Source organism: Canis lupus, chromosome 20, assembly GCF_048164855.1.
Source record: "Canis lupus baileyi chromosome 20, mCanLup2.hap1, whole genome shotgun sequence".
NCBI classification, from domain to species: domain Eukaryota; kingdom Metazoa; phylum Chordata; class Mammalia; order Carnivora; family Canidae; genus Canis; species Canis lupus.
Genome location: NC_132857.1, coordinates 27,313,356 through 27,330,411, shown reverse-complemented (window position 1 = coordinate 27,330,411; position 17,056 = coordinate 27,313,356). Strand labels below are relative to the sequence as shown.

Sequence of the window (17,056 nt, the reverse complement as noted above, 5' to 3'; positions counted from 1 at the left end):
TGCCATTGTAGATCAAAATGAGGCAGAGAAAACAAAAAACACACACAAAAGCATATCTTGTATATCTCCCAAAATTAATTTGAGTATGTTGAAGGGAATCTAGAAGTGGAAAATATATTTAGGATTTTTGTAATTGTAGAAATTGAAATTATGTAATTGTAGAAATATGAAAGTCAAAAAGGAAGAGTCTTCAAATTGAAGAGGTGATAAAATATTGTAGTTAAGGTGGGAAAGGAGAAAAAAATTGGAAACTTACAGTCTGATATAAAAACGAGTTGTAGGAGATCCCTGGGTGGTTCAGCGGTTTCACACCTCCCTTTGGCCGTTTGGCCTGGAGTCCCGGGATCGAGCCCCGGGTTGGGCTCCTGGTGTGGAGCCTGCTTCTCCCTCTGCCTGTGACTCTGCGTCTCTCTCTCTCTCTCTCTCTCTCTCTCTCTCTGTGTGTGTGTCTATCATAAATAAATAAAAATAAATGTTAAAAAAAAAAACAAAAAAAACCTGAGTTGTACTGGAAAAAAGAAGAAAAAAAAATAGGAGGGGTAGCCTCTGGTTCTATATATTGTAAATCCCTTGACTTCCCCTGGAGCTTTCCAGTGCTGCTTGGTCAAGAACTTGCTCTTCTCCTGTCCTCTAGCTGGTCTGGGGGAGGGGCCTGCTGTGCTGATTCTCAGGTGTGTGCACCTGGGGGAGATGCCCTGACCCCTGCTGGGTGCTGGGCTCAGTGGGAACTGTTTACCCCATGAGGCCTCTGTTCTCTGGTGGCCTGCCTCTCCTAGTCACCCGGTGACACCAGGAAGAACAACAATACTGGCGGAGGCCATATCTCTAGCTCTGGAGTCAGCTCCCCACAGTAACTACCACAGTCTCCCAGTCCACACTGGCCTAGATGCTCCCGGGGAAGCGCAGATTCGCTGATCTTCACAGCTTGGGGGCACCCTGCAGCAGGAGCATCTTCGCTGTCCTGGAGGAGGCGCAGGATCCTGAGCTGTGTCCAATCGGAGCCCTGGCATCTGGGGCCTGTGTTGCTGGAATTGTGCTCCCAGGGCCACGACTCCTGAAGGCAGCAGGGTACAGACCCCTCCTTCTGGAGCCCCTGCCTGACTGACCGGCTTCTTCCCAAGGCCCCACCAGCTGCACATTCCAGCCCTTTACTGAGATCAGGGCACAGTCTGTGGCGCGCTTTACCTCAGGGCACACTTCCTCTATTAGTGACCTGGGAAACTGGAGGCTCCACTGCCCCTCTTGCGATTCTGCTCAGTTTCCTTGCTAAGTGCCATTCAGTCCCTCCAGGAGTAATCAGGTGAGGATTTTTTTAAAGTTCCTGCTTCTTGAGGGCTGGGCTTTCCTGTCCTGGAGGCTTTCGCTGGGCCTTAGCCCGGGTCCTCCCAGGGCCCTTTACCCACTTGATTCTTTTTTATTTTTTTCCACTTTCCTACCTCGTTAGAAGCAAAAATCCTTCTCTCTTTAAATCTCAGGTTGAATTCATAGGTTTTCAAGATGGTTTCAAAGTAATCTATGTAAGTTGGTGGGGCCAAGTGAGGTGAGGACCCCTACTCCTCCGCCATCTTCTCTAATACCAGGTTTGGACTTTATATTGCAAACAGAGAGGGGTCATTATGGGGTTTCAGGCCTGGGAGTGACAGATTAGATTTGGATTGGACTTAGTGGAGAAATGTGGATGGGGGATGGAGTGGCTGGAGGCACAGAAGCCAAGAATGCTTCTGTGGCAGCAATTTCAGCCAGATGTGATGTGGCCCTTGATTGCACTTGGAAGACGAGCCAAAAGGAAGAGTCCTTTTCAGCAGCTAAGGGAATAGGGGACACAAGAAGCATCTCAGCTGAGACCTCCTGAGAGTCTTTCTGGGGGTGCAGGGTGGTCATGTGGGGTAGCAAAAGGCTCTGGGGCTGCCAGCTTGAAGTATTCACATGATACAGGCCTGGCAGGCAAAGTGCTTAAATATTTATTACAAACAGAAATTGATGTTGGAGAACTAAATTCTCAAAAAGGAAATTGAAAGGAAAGGGAGGGTGGGCCTCTGAATTCCAATTTGTAGGGCCCGGCCTCTGCATGTTTCATCAACTACTTTGAGTGTGGTGGGACCAGATGTTCAGGATGAGAAGAGGTCCAGCTATTCACACTCCAATGCTCTACTTGGGAGCAGCTTATTATTCAGGGGCTGCATGAGGAAGGTCAGATGCAAAAATGCTTGAAAAAAGGAAGAGTGAATGAAATAGTGATGGACAGGGGGAGGACTTGTGTCAAGCTGCTGAAGGAATAATAGATATGAGAAGTGAGTTGAGAATTGAACATTGGAAAAAGGCAATGGAGTGTTTGGAAAGAGCATTGCCTATGAAATCAGCTAAGCCTTTATCCTTTTACTAGCCCTAAGAACTTGAGAAAATGTCTTAATGTCTCTGTGCTCAGTGAAGTACAAATAGTATAATCTAGAGCCATCATTATCATCATTATCATCATCACCATCATCACCACCATCACCTTCATCACTACCATCATATTTTCATTATCATCATCATCATCACCACCACCACCGTTATCATCACCATCACGATTGTTATTACCATCATCACTACCATCATCACCTCACCATCCTCACTATCATTACCACATCATCATCACTATCATCATTACCATCAAGATCACCATAATTATAACCACTATCATCACTGTCATCACCATCACAATCACCATCATCATCATCACTGTCACCATCATCATCATTATCACCACCCTTGTGATTATCATTGTGATTATTGCAATTATCATCATCATTATTATCATTTTGATCACATAATATGATCTATTTTTCAAAACAATGGTATCATTATAGAGTATTATCTATCTGTCCCCTTGCACAGTTGAAGAACCTGATATAGCTCTTAAGACATGGGGCATCATGTATGTGAGATAGATTGAGAATCCTTGCCTTGAGAGATATTTGGGACAAAAATGGTAGCTGTGTCTGTGGTGGACAAAAGAATGTATTTTGGGCATAGTCTTTATGGCCCCGAGGGGCCAGGTGCTGAGCTTCAAGACTCAGAGAGAAGATGTTAGGCCCAGCCTACCATGACAGTTATGTTCCTGTCTGTCTGAAGTAGAGGCAATGCCAGCGCTGTCTGGGACATAAGTGAAAGATGCATTCATTCATTTGTTTTGTGCTCATTCATTCCATCCAAATTTTTTGAAGCCCACTTCTTGGAGGGCACTGTGCAGGTCAATGTGGGGGCCTAAAGATGGCTGCTACCTCCCTGCTGCCCAGTCCCCCAGGAAGGAGGCCTGTGTTCCCTCCCCTTGCATCAGAGCTGGCACGGGGCTGCTTTGACCAGCAGAGAGTGAAGGCAAGAAGGCCCAACCATGCAGAAAGCTTAGAGAAGGCTTGTATAGGGAGAAGGGTCCTGTTGCCTGGGGCCGGGGGGGGTCCCACTGGAGCATGCTGCTCCATAGCCCAGTGTGAGGGCCAGGTCCCAGAGGACAGGTGCCTGGGTGAATTTTCCAAAGGAAGCCCTCCCACTTTCCCTTCCTCACCCCTGCACAGTTATGGGACCCTGAAAAATATTCCTTGTTTTGGTTTGCATTCCCAATTTCTGACTAGAAATTTGTAAGATATGAAAAGGTATAAAGAAAAAGTAGAAACCATCTGTAATTCTCCCACTCAGAAATAACTCTTATTATAGCCTGATAATTTCCTTCTTACTCTTCAAGAATCATTCTTTTGAGATAAAGACTGTAGGCTCCCCAAGAGCAGAGAACAGGAATTCCCACATGCTTGGGAAAAGTGCTGATCCCAGTGGCCTTGTGGGCTGTACAGTGCACTTACCGACCCCTCTGTGCCTCAGTTTATTCCTCTGAAATGGGGATAATAGGAGTCATTACTTTATAGGCTGTCTTTGAAGCATTCATCATCCTGCTAAAATTGAGCTGGGGTCACAGGGAACGCTGTGAGCATTGGTACTTGTATGACTCTGCTGAGAGCCGATGTCTACCAGGCCCTCATGGAGGTCAGTGCACAGTGCCCCTTCTCTGGAACTGGGAGTGCCACACCTCGGCCCCAGGAGAGGCACATGGCCAAAGACTGAATGCCCCGGGGGAGTCCCACACTTCCAAGCAGTCTGCGCTTGAGGTCTTGCCCCCCATCAGGGTGAGACTGACTTTATCTGAGGTCACCTTGAGTTGGCCTTTGAGCTTCCCGGAAAACTCACCTAAGACATTTTATTTTGACATCCATATACATCTGAGCTCTGCTTCTAGGAGATACAACCCAAGACAGTCGTATTAGCTTCTTGTGTCTGCTCTAACAAATTACGACATACTTGAAACGACTGAAAACAAAACAGACTTAGTAGTTTACAGTTCTGCAGGTCAGATGCCTGCCATCAGCTTCACTGGTTTTTAAGGCATCACTACAGCTGGGGTCCTAGTGGAGGCTCCAGGAAAGAATCCCTTCCCTCGCATTTTCCAGTGTCCACAGGCCACCACTCTTAAGCTTGTGACCCTTCTTCCATCTTCACTGCTCATCCTCCAACCTCTGCTTCTGTCACCAAGTCTCTGATTCTTCCCATGGTTTCATTAGGCTCCATCTACAATCTGAATAATCTCCCATCTCAAGGTTCTTAACTTCATCATACCTGTACAGTCCCTTCTGCCACGGGAGGTAACATTCTTGGGTTCTAGAGATAAAAACAAGGACATCTTTCAGAGTCTTTGCTCACTGGCCTCCAGCAACAGTTGTTACTATCAAAGGTCTCCTTCCTGGCTGTGTGGATAAGAGCACTGCAGGAGCCAGGGAAGGGCAGGCCAATGCCTTAACGCAGGGGTCCAGGGCAAGCTTTGAGCTGTACTGTATGCTCTTCCTCCTCCGCACCAAACATGAAACAAGTTCCTCCCTGCACCAACCCTCCAGCGGCTCTTATCCCTCGCGGAAAACCCCAGGCCTTGCTCATGCCTGCTTTTGCCCCACTGGTCACTTGCAGTTCCCTGAACATTCCAATCACACCTCTGCCCAGGTCTTGGTACACACTATTCCCTCTGCCAGACACTCATCCCCAGACTTCTGCACTTCTTTCAAGTGTTGGCTCAAGATTATGTGATGGACGCGTCCTCTCTGACTAACCTCTTTGACCTGGCCCCACCCTCGCTTGTACTCTGCTTTGTTTTTCTTCTTGACACTTTGGTGCAGCTGACTAGGTTTATTTGGTTATTTGTTTTGCTTCTGTCATCCTAGAATAGAAACTGCTGAGGTCAGGGACTTTGCAACTCTGGTGCCTAAAACACTATAAATCTAGGTAAATAACAAATGAATGAGTGAATGAGTGAATGCATGAATGAATGAATGTCAGATGCCTTGGAGAAAATTCTGGTTTGGGATTCCTGCTTCAAATCATCTGGTTGCCTCTCTGCTCCCTGGAGCTCACAGCTTACTGGGAAAGGTGCCATGTGCCCCCTCCTGGAATTGATCCCAATGTGCTTGGGGAAGGGGATGGTGTCTGCCCACCCAGGAAGAAGAAATGACTCTTTTTAAAACCAGGTGGCATCAGCACCTCTACTGTGAGACTCCTGGGGCCTGCAGACATTATATGCTTCTCAATGACCTTGGACCTGAAGGGAAAAACACACTCTGCAAATATGCTCTCACAGACTTAAAGTCTACATTTAAATGAGCTCATGGGAACTGACACTGCCATTAGTCTGTAATTTGTTTCTCAAAATTCTTCTATTTTAAGAAATTAAGCAGGAGGAGAAGAGGATGAGAAACAAAAGGGAGGGCAGGGCTGGGAGGGAATTTCTGTCCCAAAGGCAGACAGAGTCAGGGGTGGGCGGTGTAGGCGGTGTGGGGGAGGAGTGGGGGGAGAGGGAGGGGAGTTGGGAGGTGAGAGATTGTTGAAGTCCATGATTTCTGGTCTTTTCCTCCCCATGCTTGCTGTGGATATTTCTAGCTGGGAATATCATTACCGCTAGTACTGCGTGGAGGCCACGGTGTCCATGAGGCTCTCACTGGCACTCACTGCACACAGGGACCAGCCTAACCTGTGCAGCACGAGGAGGCTTGGCAGAGCCCACTCCCTAGCAAATATGAGAGGAGCTTCTCACACTCCTGCTGCCCCCTGGTCATGTGGCAATGCTCCTGGAGGGCTGGTTGGGCCCTCCAAACAGAGGGCAGAGGGTCCTCAGATGAGCCGGGGTCAGGCTTTTCTGGTGGATATGTACACCCTCAGGTGTGAGCAGCTACTAGTTCTTGACAGCTCCCACATTTGGCCCTGGAAACTGATCCATTGGCTTCAATTGACCTTAGGCTCATTTCCATTACAAAGAGTCACCAGGGTGAGTGGTAGCAGGTGCTTACTTGTGGATGGGTGGTACATCACTGCTGAAGGAGGAGGGACTGAGCCCTTAGTTGGTATATTTGGGTTGAATGCTGTTTGGGCTAAGAATATAGTAAGTGCAAAGGCCCTGAGGAGATAAGTTCCCGGCTTGTTTGAGGAGCAGCAAGGAACCCAGAGTGGAGTGAAGTTGGGAGAGAAGGATGTGGATGTAGTCAGAGGCCTGAATAGGATGCAACAGATGGGGCCTTGCAGAAAACTGTGGGGACTTTGCCATCACTTTGAGACAGCGGCAATGGAGCTCAGAGTGAGGAGGGCCTGGCCTGACCTACCCTGTGGAAAGATCCCTCTGGTGATGTGCTGGGGGAAGACTTGTCAGGGGCCGGGGTTGGGGGAAGTACAGCTATATGTTAGGAGGCAGGAGATGAGGATGAGCTTGGACCACGATGTCAGCAGGCAGGGCAGGCTCAGAGAGGTGACTGGATCCAGGTTTATGTTGTTGGAAAGGCGGAGCCTGGGCTTTGTTGCTGTGGGATGAGGAGTGGGAGAGGAAAGTGTTAGCCACAGCTAATGGCAGTTGTGTCAGAGGTGAATTGAGAGGGGGGTGTAGAGGACAATGGTGTATAATGGGGTGGGTGTGTGCATTCCTGGGCTGTTCAAGCAGGCTGTCATAGCAGGTGAGGCCTGCCCAAGTTGACAGAGTCAGGGAGAAAGAAGGATGAGTTTACCCTAGGGGACTGTGCAGGCACCTGTTTCTGGTTCCCTTCTTGGTGACCCAGCTGCCCAGGGCCTCTTGACTGAGCAGCTCTGAGCCTCACTTGCTGAGGGGTCAGGCTGCTCGAAGCTCTGAGACTTGGAATCACTTAGAATCACTGGATTTCCCATTACCTCCATCAGGGCTCTCTGCAGCCCAAGCCTTGGTGGTGGTAACTCTGCTCATAAACAGGGCCCCCACACTGTGCTCAGGGGAGCTGGAACACAGGCTCCCTCATCCCTGAGGGCCCCAGCCCTCCAGTCAGCTCTACCTTCACTCATATTGCCCAGACCCATGGTGTGCTATGTTCAGCTCTGGGCAGGTCCAGAAGTGAGTTTTACACTGAGGACAAACACAGGCTTTGACTCTGCTACTGGCATGTAGGAGCGTGTCCTCTTGCTCTGTGGCCAGTCTGGACCCTCTGTAGCATTGAGGTCACAGGGACCCTTCTTCACCCCTGACTGCTCAGATCAATCTGGGCCTTAGTTTGTCTTAGATTTGCACCACATATTACTTCTAAGGTTTTTCCCTTGAAGCTTTGGGTTGCTTTTTCATTGTTATTGTTGCTATCATTTTTTAGTTTTTGTGTATCTTTGTTTTACCTCAAGACTTAAAAGCTTTTCAGTGTTTCTCTAAAGGCCCCTCTTGTGCCCTTCTCCCCTCAGCCTTGTGGTCCTGGGGGCTTGTCCTGTCCTGCAGCTCAGTGGTCCTCCTGAGTCACCTCCATCTTTCTTTTAGATTGGATGCAGTATTATCTGGTCCTTGTCTTCATATTTCCTGGTTTCACTCTCACTTTGTTGGACTCTATTATGAATAACTTCCTAAAAACATGGGTTTTATATAGAGTTTTATATCGAGTTAAATTTTTTAATTATTGCATTTCTAAAAAGATTTTGCTTTCACATTTTCTGATAATTTGGCTAGGTGAAGAATTGTACACCTGTACAAAGCATTTCTGCTTAGATCTTTGCAGAAACCCTCCATTGCCGTCTGGAAATCATGATGTCTGATGTTATTGGAATAGTTGGAATGTTTATGGGTGATAAACATTGTCTTGAGCAGCTCTAAGCCTCACTTGCTAAAGAGTCAGGACAAAAAAGCAAAACATTGATAATGTTTTGTCTTTTTGTCTTTTGCTCAAAAGACTAAAAGAATTCTTTTGTCCTTTGACTCCAACAAATTTTCCTCTTAATTTTAGATAACTTCCCCCCCTTCATTTTCTTCTGCCCTTTTCAAACTTATACTGGTCAGTTGTTGGAGCTTCTGGATTGATTCCCTATATGATTGATCATTATTTCTAGTGTTTCCTTCTATACTGTAGATAATATTTTTGTTTTTGTCTTTCTACTAAATTGTTCATTTTGGCAATGTGCATAGTAGTCATGAGAATTTTCTTGTTCTCTGATTTTTAATTTATTTTTATTATTTTTTAAAGATTTATTTATCTATTTCTAGATAAGAGGGAGGGAGAGAGAGAGAGTGCTAGCAGGGAGAAGGGAAGAGAGAGAGAGAGAGAGAGAGAGAGAATCTCAAGCAGACTCCCCTCTGAGTGTAGGGTCTGATGTGAGGCTCCATCTCAGAACCCTGAGATCATGACCTGAGCCAAAATCAAGAGTCAGATGCTTAACGAATTGAGCCATCCAGGTGCCCCCAATTTTTGATTTTTTATGATAGCCTGTTCTGTGGATGCCTTCCTTATCACATCCAATTTCTCCAGAACACTAATTGGGTATCTCTTCCTAAAGTTATTTATGGAAATTTGCTTACTGAGTGATAACTGTTTTGTTTGGGACTGCCCCTCCTCTTTACTATATATATCTTTACTACTCCCCTTTCTTTTCTATGCTTTCTTCATGAGTTATGGTCCTGGGACCATTCATGTTTGAGAACCAGGCACACAGGCTGCCTGGAAGCTGAGTTTTGGGAACTGCAAGCCCATGGTCAGAAATCCCTTTAGATGACATTGGCCATTATTTGGGGACATGTTCAAGACATAAAGGCTGTTGTCGGGTGCTAGCCTGCCCCCTTGGTTCTCAGCAGCATGTGACACAGCTGGCCACTCCCAGGTCACTGTCCTCTTGGCTCTTTGCCTACCTCCAAGGCCACTTTTACTATCTGCTCTCCTGGCCTCTCTTCATCTTCCTGACCCAGAAGTGTTGGAGGCCCTGGGACTACATCCTGGTTCTTTTGTCTCTTCCATCTTTACTCACTCTCTACAGGGTCTCATTCAAGTTCATGGTTTTGAGAAATAGATACATGCTGATACCTCTGAAGTATTATTTGGAATTCTTTGGAATTCTTCACAGAGCCTCATGTGCCCCATCCTGTTCAGGGCCTCTGAGCACATCCCCTATCTTCCTCTTCCTTGACCTCATTCTGCTCTGGATTCCTTACTCCTCCTCAAGTAAGTCAGGAGCATGTCCCCTCAGGGCCTTTGCATTTGCTATTCTTAGCCCAAACAGCACTCAACCCAAATATATCACTCAGGGCTCATTCCCTACCTCCTTCAGCAGTAGTGAGGTATGTATCACCCACCCATAAGAAAGTACCCTGGTGACTCTTTGTAATGGAAATGATCCTAAGGTTAATTGAAATCAGTGGATCAGTTTCCAGTGCAAAATATGGGAGCTGTCAGGAACTAGCACCCTGACTGTATCTCCCCTTGCTCCCACTATAGAGGCAGAGCTGGGAGGAGAAAGGGGTCTATACTGGCTGGTCCTGGGCCATGCAAAGGAGGCCCTATGGATGTAGATGGGAAATGGGCAGAATGTTGATTTGCATAAGCAAATGGGAAGATTGGTTTTAGTTTTCTCCTGAAGGGAAAGAGGTGGTGGAGAGACTGGAGGGAAAAGTCTTAGCATGGCATGGCCTAACCAAAGACAAAATTTCAGTCCAGGAATGTGTACTGTGCCATGGCAAGAGGTTTGTGAGCAATCATGGGGGATATTCCTGTATTCCCTTTCAGTCATGGCCAGGTGATGATTATAAACAGCAACATAACTCAGAAATAAGAGAAAAGAATTCAGTGGGAGGAGGCAGACCAAGCTTCTGAGGGCTAGGAATCTGAAAACCCCTTAGAATTTCCCAGGAATACTGAGGAGGCTTTAGATATTCAATGGAGTCTGTCTTCCACAGACAGAAGCATCAGGGAGATCTCAGCTGATGTGGCAGCAGTGTCCCACCTCCAGCAAATGTCCAGCCCTTGGTTCCAAGGTTCTGGGAATATGTTATTTCCTGTGGGAAAGGCACTTTGTAGGTGTGATTTAGTTAAGGCTCTTGAGATGGGGCTATTGTCCTGGATTATCCAGTTTCATCAAATCTAAGTCCTTTAAAAAGTAGGAAAGGAAGATGGAGGAGGAAGGTCAGCAAGATACAACATTAAAAGGACAGGGCTTGCCCTTGATGGTTTGATACAGGAAGGGGGCTGTGAGCTGAAGGCTGTGGGCAGCCTCTAGAAGTTTGCAACCAGCAAGAAAATGGGGACCTCAGTCCTACAACCACAAGGAAACTGATGCTCCCTTGGTTAATTGCCAGTAAGAAAACTGCCTTGCCAATACCTTGATTTCTGTGCAGTGGACTTCTGATCTTCAGAACTAGAAGATAATGAATTTCTGTTGTCTTAGGCTACTGAAGTTGTGGTGATTTGTTCCAGTTGTGTGCAGTAAAGGATTAGCTCTGTAGGCCAGGGTTGTTTAGGACTAGTCCTTCCCAGCTCCTGGGGCATAACTTCTGAGCTCTTAGAATATCCTGCTGGATAAAAGGGTCTTTGTATATCTGAGTGAGGCTTTCGGCAATGCCAGACAGTTCATGCAAACAATGTGATTTAAGGCTGTCTCAGTCTGCTCAGGCTGCTATAACAAAGAATCAAGGCTGGGCAGCTTGAACAAAAGAAAGTTGTTATTTCATATTCTGGAGGCAAGATCAAGGTATTGGCAGGTGTAGTTTCTCCTGAGGCCTCTCTCCTTGACATGCAGATGGGCACCTTCTTGCTGTGTCTTCACAGTCTTTCTTTTGTATTTACATTTCCCTTGGTGTCTCTGTGTGCCCCAATTTTCTTTTATAAGAACACTGGTCAGATTGAATGAGGGCCACCCTAATGGCCTCATTGAACTTAATCACATCTTTATTTTTATTTTTTTAATTTCTAAAAGATTTTATTTATTTATTCATGAGACAGAGAGGGAGAGGCAGAGACATAGGCAGAGGGAGAAACAGGTTCCCTGCAAGGAGCCCGATGTGGGACTCAGTCCTAGGACGCCAAGATCATGCTCTAAGCCAAAAAGCAGATGCTCAACCAGTAGGCTACCCAGGTGTCCCTTAATCACATCTTTAAAGTCTCCATATCCAAATATAGTCACATGCCAAGGTGCTGGGGGTCAGGGTTTCAGCATAAAAAATTTGGGGTGGGGGTAGAATGCAATTCATCCCAAAACAATGATGAGTGCTTGGGAAATCCCTCGGTGGCTCAGTGGGCTTAGCTCCTGCCTTTGGCCCAGGATCCTAGAGTCTGGGGATCGATCCCTGCATGGGACCTGCTTCTCCCTCTGCCTGTGTCTCTGCCTCTCTCTCTCTCTCTCTCTCTTTCTCTGTGTCTGTCATGAATAAATAAATAAATAAATCTTTAAAAAAAAACAACAAAACAACGAGGAGTGCTTGTTTTTCTTTACCTAGGCCCTGAGGCACACTGTGTATAGTTTGGCTGCTGGGTGGCTGGAGACTGAGTCATTATGGTCATTCACATGGGCTCTCCACGCCTGTGTGACTGACCCCCAGAAAACACTATGGATCGCCACACTGCAGACATGTAGTCACATATCCTTGCTGGGAGACCTAAGTACTGTCCATGTGACCCCACTGGGAGGGAACACTAACTGCTCTCTCCTGAGCCACCTGTGTGCCTTTTCCCTTTGCTGCTTTCATCCTATCACTGCAACACACCATAACTATGAGTACAAAACTGTGAGTTTTGTGAGTCTTATTGACTTGTCAACTTAGAGATGTCCTGGGAACCTCTCAGTAGTAGAAGCAATAGAAAACTAATACATTTTAATAACAAAGGCAGGTTGTGAAATGAATCAAGCTGCAGTGGTAACACTACTTAATCAGTTAAAATGTTACCTTCCCCAGAGGCCTCTGTGTGTGAGTAGGGGTCTAGGCCTTCATTGGCTTGAATGAATGAATGGTGGTGTAAAGCGGTTCTGGTCATTTAGCAGAGTTGGTAGGGATTTCCCTCCTGGTGGAAGCCACTGTCATACCTCCCATGACCAGCTAGATTCCTGCTGTATGTTTTTCTTGTAAGGAAATATGTTCTAAAAAGAATCTTAATCTGATTCTGTGAGAAGGGCCTGAAACTCCCTTCCTGAGGAGTCTTGAAGCTGAATGGCCAATGGCATCAAGATTGTGGCTGTCCTGCCAGCATCAGGGATGCTTGGGAAGAGAATCAGTGTCTGTAGTACTGATCCCCACTGTCTCTTTGCAGTTCCTGGGAACAGTGGCAACATCACTTTCCTGCTAGTTCTGTCAGGCCTGGTGGGTGAACTGTGTGTGAGCTGAGATGTTTCTCTGCCATGGGCTCATGAGTATTGAAGGCTTCCACCTGGGAGACTACACAGCACAACTGCCCTGCTGCTCCTCAGCCATCTGCATTTTGTAGCATCTACCTCTTTTGCTCCCTGTGCCTTTTCTCTCCTCCCTTCTAGTTGGCTTATGGAGGCCCCTTTGCTCTGCTATGCCTGGAAGCGGTAGCTCTGAATCACTCCTGATTGCAGATATTCTCAGGTTTGCCACACATCATGCAGCCTGGATGTTAAAAAAAAAAATCAAGTTAAAGTGAGCATGCCACAGAGTCATGGGATAACAAAACAAACAGGACTTTGCAGATATCTGTATGTAGGCAAAGGGACACTGAGCAGGACAATAGAGCTTGAGAAGTTAACAATGTGGGACAGTTCACAGAAGGAGTGCTGCCTTCACAGACCTTCCCAAAAGTAGTGCTGAGGGCTAGGAATGTGTGAGGAGGGAGTGGGGGGAATGTGGGAGCATCTCCCCAGGAAGGAGGGTCAAAGATCCAGTGTGTGAAAATGTGCTGCTCATTAGGAACACACAGCCTGGCCGACCACACAGTCAGCTGCTCTCCTTGGAGACAGAGGGAGAGTCTGTGCCATGCCATGTACTGTCCCCAGTGGGCCCTCAGCTCTGCTGAATAGATTCCTTCCAGCTGGGTAGCCTGCCCCAGGAGGCTACACTGACCTTGAGGTCCTGGAAGATTTCTGCTCCTATGGCAGGACCTCTTGGTCTGCTGTTTTTCTCCTGTGTTCCCCCAACTTCTTTGATTCTCAGGAAGAGAAGGAAACAAGCAAGCATTGAGTGACAGGCCCTGCAAGGGTGACTTGGCACAAGGGTCCTTTCTGATCTCAGCAATGTGGTGACATCACCATGGTACTGATAAGCTGCTGAGGATCAAAGAGTATTAGGGGAACCCAGCCAGAGTGGGCTTGTTTTGTCTGCTCCAAAGTGCCTTCTTGAATGTTCTGGCGCCTAAGAGGCCCCTGCTGTCCCCTTTGGGGTCTGGGAGCTGAGGTAGTCAGGCTGCTGCAGAGATTTTCCCTCCCCTGGAGGGAAAGAGCTGCCTGCCTGGGGGAACTGGAGTTGTACACCTCTCTGCCCTCCTCCCCTGTGGCCTTCCTGGGACTCCTTTGGGAGGAGCCCTCCCTATGCAAGCAGTGTAGTGTTTCCCTGGGCCCATGAGCTGAGCTTCCCTTCTTACTCTGGAGCAGTAGGTTTGTAGCTATAAGACTCTCTAGGCTCAGGTCGCTGGTACTGGCCCTGCCTAGAAGGGGCCTAGTCTAGCCCCTGCTGCCCTTCTAGTACTTCCTGCTCTCTTCCCCAGAACTTCCCTGCTCTTCTACCTGTGGAGGCTGAGAAAATTAAGGCTATTCCACCTAAAGTTCAGTGTTAGCACAAGTACAGCAATCTCAGGCCCCTGTGAATAAGAGCTGAACTTTACCTTACTTCAATTGGGGCGGGGGGGAGGGGCAGCTTAACGCCCTAGAAAGCCCATATTAGAATGAGAACAGCTCAATATCAGTGGCAGGAAGCCCCGTATTAGAATGAGAACAGAGCTCAATGCCTTTGAAAGCCCCATATCAGAATGTAAACAGAACTTAAGGAATTGCTCCAGCCCTTCTGGAGGTCCCTTAGACCAGCCCTTAAAACTAAGCTGAAACCCACCTCGGGGTTCAAGTCCCTGCTCCGCTGTGTCAGGTATACTTGGACCCAAGCTCGAGCTTATTAATAAACCCTTGTGTACTTGCATCCGTATCGGCTCCTTGGTGGTTTCTCGGATTAGCAATCTTGGGCACAACACTACCCAGCCACCATCTCTAGAAAATTAGCCAGGTGTCCCAGGAAGGAACCCCAGCATGCCACCCTCTGTGGACCCATCTGACCTTCCTACATTCCTTCTCAGGTATAGTTCTTCCAGGCCTGGGCCCATGGCTCTTCTGATGTAAGTGGCCTTTCTCTCACCTATGAACCTGGGCCCAGTTACCCATGCTGTATAACTAGCTTCCAACTTTAGTGGCATATGACCCCCATTAGTTATGTTCACAATTTTATGGATAGCACACAGTGGGGATGGCCTGTCTCTGTTCCATGATGGCTGGGGCTGGTTGAGGGGACTTGAAGATGGGAGCTGAAGTTACTGAAGAGCAGTTGCTCACATAGCTGGTAGGTGATGCAGCTGTTAGCTCAGGCCCGAGCTGGGGCTGCTGGTTGCAATGTGCATATGGCGACTCATGTGGTTTGCCTGGGATTCCTCACAACATGGTGCTCAGGTTCCATCTGGCTCCGGGTGGAAGAGGTGTTGCCTTTATGACCTATCTTGAGGTCATAAGAGGTTGTAGCAACATTTTTATTTTTTTTATTTTATTTTTTTATAATAAATTTTATTTTATTTATTTTATAATAAATTTATTTTTTATTGGTGTTCAATTTACCAACATACAGAATAACACCCAGTGCTCATCCCGTCAACTGCCCCCCTCAGTGCCCGTCACCCATTCACCCCCAACCCCCACCCTCCTCCCCTTCCATCATCCCTAGTTCATTTCCCAGAGTTAGGAGTCTTTATGTTCTGTCTCCCTTTCTGATATTTCCCACGCATTTCTTCTCCCTTCCCTTCTATTCCCTTTCACTATTATTTATATTCCCCAAATGAATGAGAACATACACTGTTTGTCCTTCTCCGATTGACTTACTTCACTCAGCATAATACCCTCCAGTTCAATCCACATTGAAGCAAATGGTGGGTATTTGTCGTTTCTAATGGCTGAGGAATATTCCATTGTATACATAGACCACATCTTCTTTATCCATTCATCTTTCAATGGACACCAAAGATCCTTCCACAGTTTGGCTATTGTGGACATTGCTGCTAGAAACATCGGGGTGCAGGTGTCCCGGTGTTTCATTGCATCTGTATCTTTGGGGTAAATCCCCAGCAGTGCGATTGCTGGGTCGTAGGGCAGGTCTATTTTTAACTCTTTGAGGAACCTCCACACAGTTTTCCAGAGTGGCTGCACCAGTTCACATTCCCACCAACAGTGTAGGAGGGTTCCCTTTTCTCCGCATCCTCTCCAACATTTGTGGTTTCCTGCCTTGTTAATTTTCCCCATTCTCACTGGTGTCAGGTGGTATCTCATTGTGGGTTTGATTTGTATTTCCCTGATGGCAAGTGATGCAGAGCATTTTCTCATGTGCATGTTGGCCATGTCTATGTCTTCCTCTGTGAGATTTCTCTTCATGTCTTTTGCCCATTTCATGATTGGATTGTTTGTTTCTTTGGTGTTGAGTTTAAGAAGTTCTTTATAGATCTTGGAAACTAGCCCTTTATCTGATACGTCATTTGCAAATATCTTCTCCCATTCTGTAGGTTGTCTTTGAGTTTTGTTGACTGTATCCTTTGCTGTGCAAAAGATTCTTACCTTGATGAAGTCCCAATAGATCATTTTTGCTTTTGTTTCTTTTGCCTTCGTGGATGTATTTTGCAAGAAGTTACTGTGGCCGAGTTCAAAAAGGGTGTTGCCTGTGTTCTCCTCTAGGATTTTGATGGAATCTTGTCTCACATTTAGATCTTTCATCCATTTTGAGTTTATCTTTGTGTCTGGTGGAAGAGAGTGGTCTAGTTTCATTCTTCTGCATGTGGATGTCCAAATTTCCTAGCACCATCTATTGAGGAGACTGTCTTTCTTCCAGTGGATAGTCTTTCCTCCTTTATTGAATATTAGTTGACCATAAAGTTCAGGGTCCACTTCTGGGTTCTCTATTCTGTTCCATTGAACTATGTGTCTGTTTTTGTGCCAGTACCACACTGTCTTGATGACCACAGCTTTGTAGTACAACCTGATATCTGGCATTGTGATGCCCCCAGCTATGGTTTTCTTTTTTAAAATTCCCCTGGCTATTCGGGGTCCTTTCTGATTCCACACAAATCTTAAAACAATTTGTTCTAACTCTCTGAAGAAAGTCCATGGTATTTTGATAGGGATTGCATTAAATGTGTAAATTGCCCTGGGTAGCATTGACATTTTCACAATATTAATTCTGCCAATCCATGAGCATGGAATATTTTTCCATCTATTTGTGTCTTCCTCAATTTCTTTCAGAAGTGTTCTATAGTTTTTAGGGTATAGATCCTTTACCTTTTTGGTGAGGTTTATTCCTAGGTATCTTATGCTTTTGGGTGCAATTGTAAATGGGATTGACTCCTTAATTTCTCTTTCTTCAGTCTCATTGTTAGTGTATAGAAATGCCATTGATTTCTGGGCATTGATTTTGTATCCTGCCACGCTACCAAATTGCTGTTTGAGTTCTAGCAATCTTGGAGTGGAGGCTTCTGGGTTTTCTATGTAGAGTATCATGTCATCGGCGAAGAGGGAGAGTGACTTCTTCTTTGCCAATTTGAAT

At 46.5% G+C, this 17,056-nt stretch overlaps 2 long non-coding RNA genes across 2 annotated transcripts in view; one reads left to right on the top strand and one right to left on the bottom strand.

Annotated features, from left to right (window-relative positions):
• LOC140612078 (uncharacterized) overlaps positions 1-17,056 on the top strand; it is a 153,509-nt gene that overhangs the window by 5,002 nt on the left and 131,451 nt on the right. The gene's annotated exons all lie outside the window — the stretch shown is intronic.
• On the bottom strand, positions 4,212-13,437 carry LOC140612077 (uncharacterized). The gene is made up of 3 exons (XR_012013392.1): positions 13,340-13,437; positions 12,751-12,889; positions 4,212-4,686 (listed from the first exon to the last, which is right to left on the bottom strand). It is a non-coding gene; the product is annotated as an uncharacterized lncRNA (long non-coding RNA).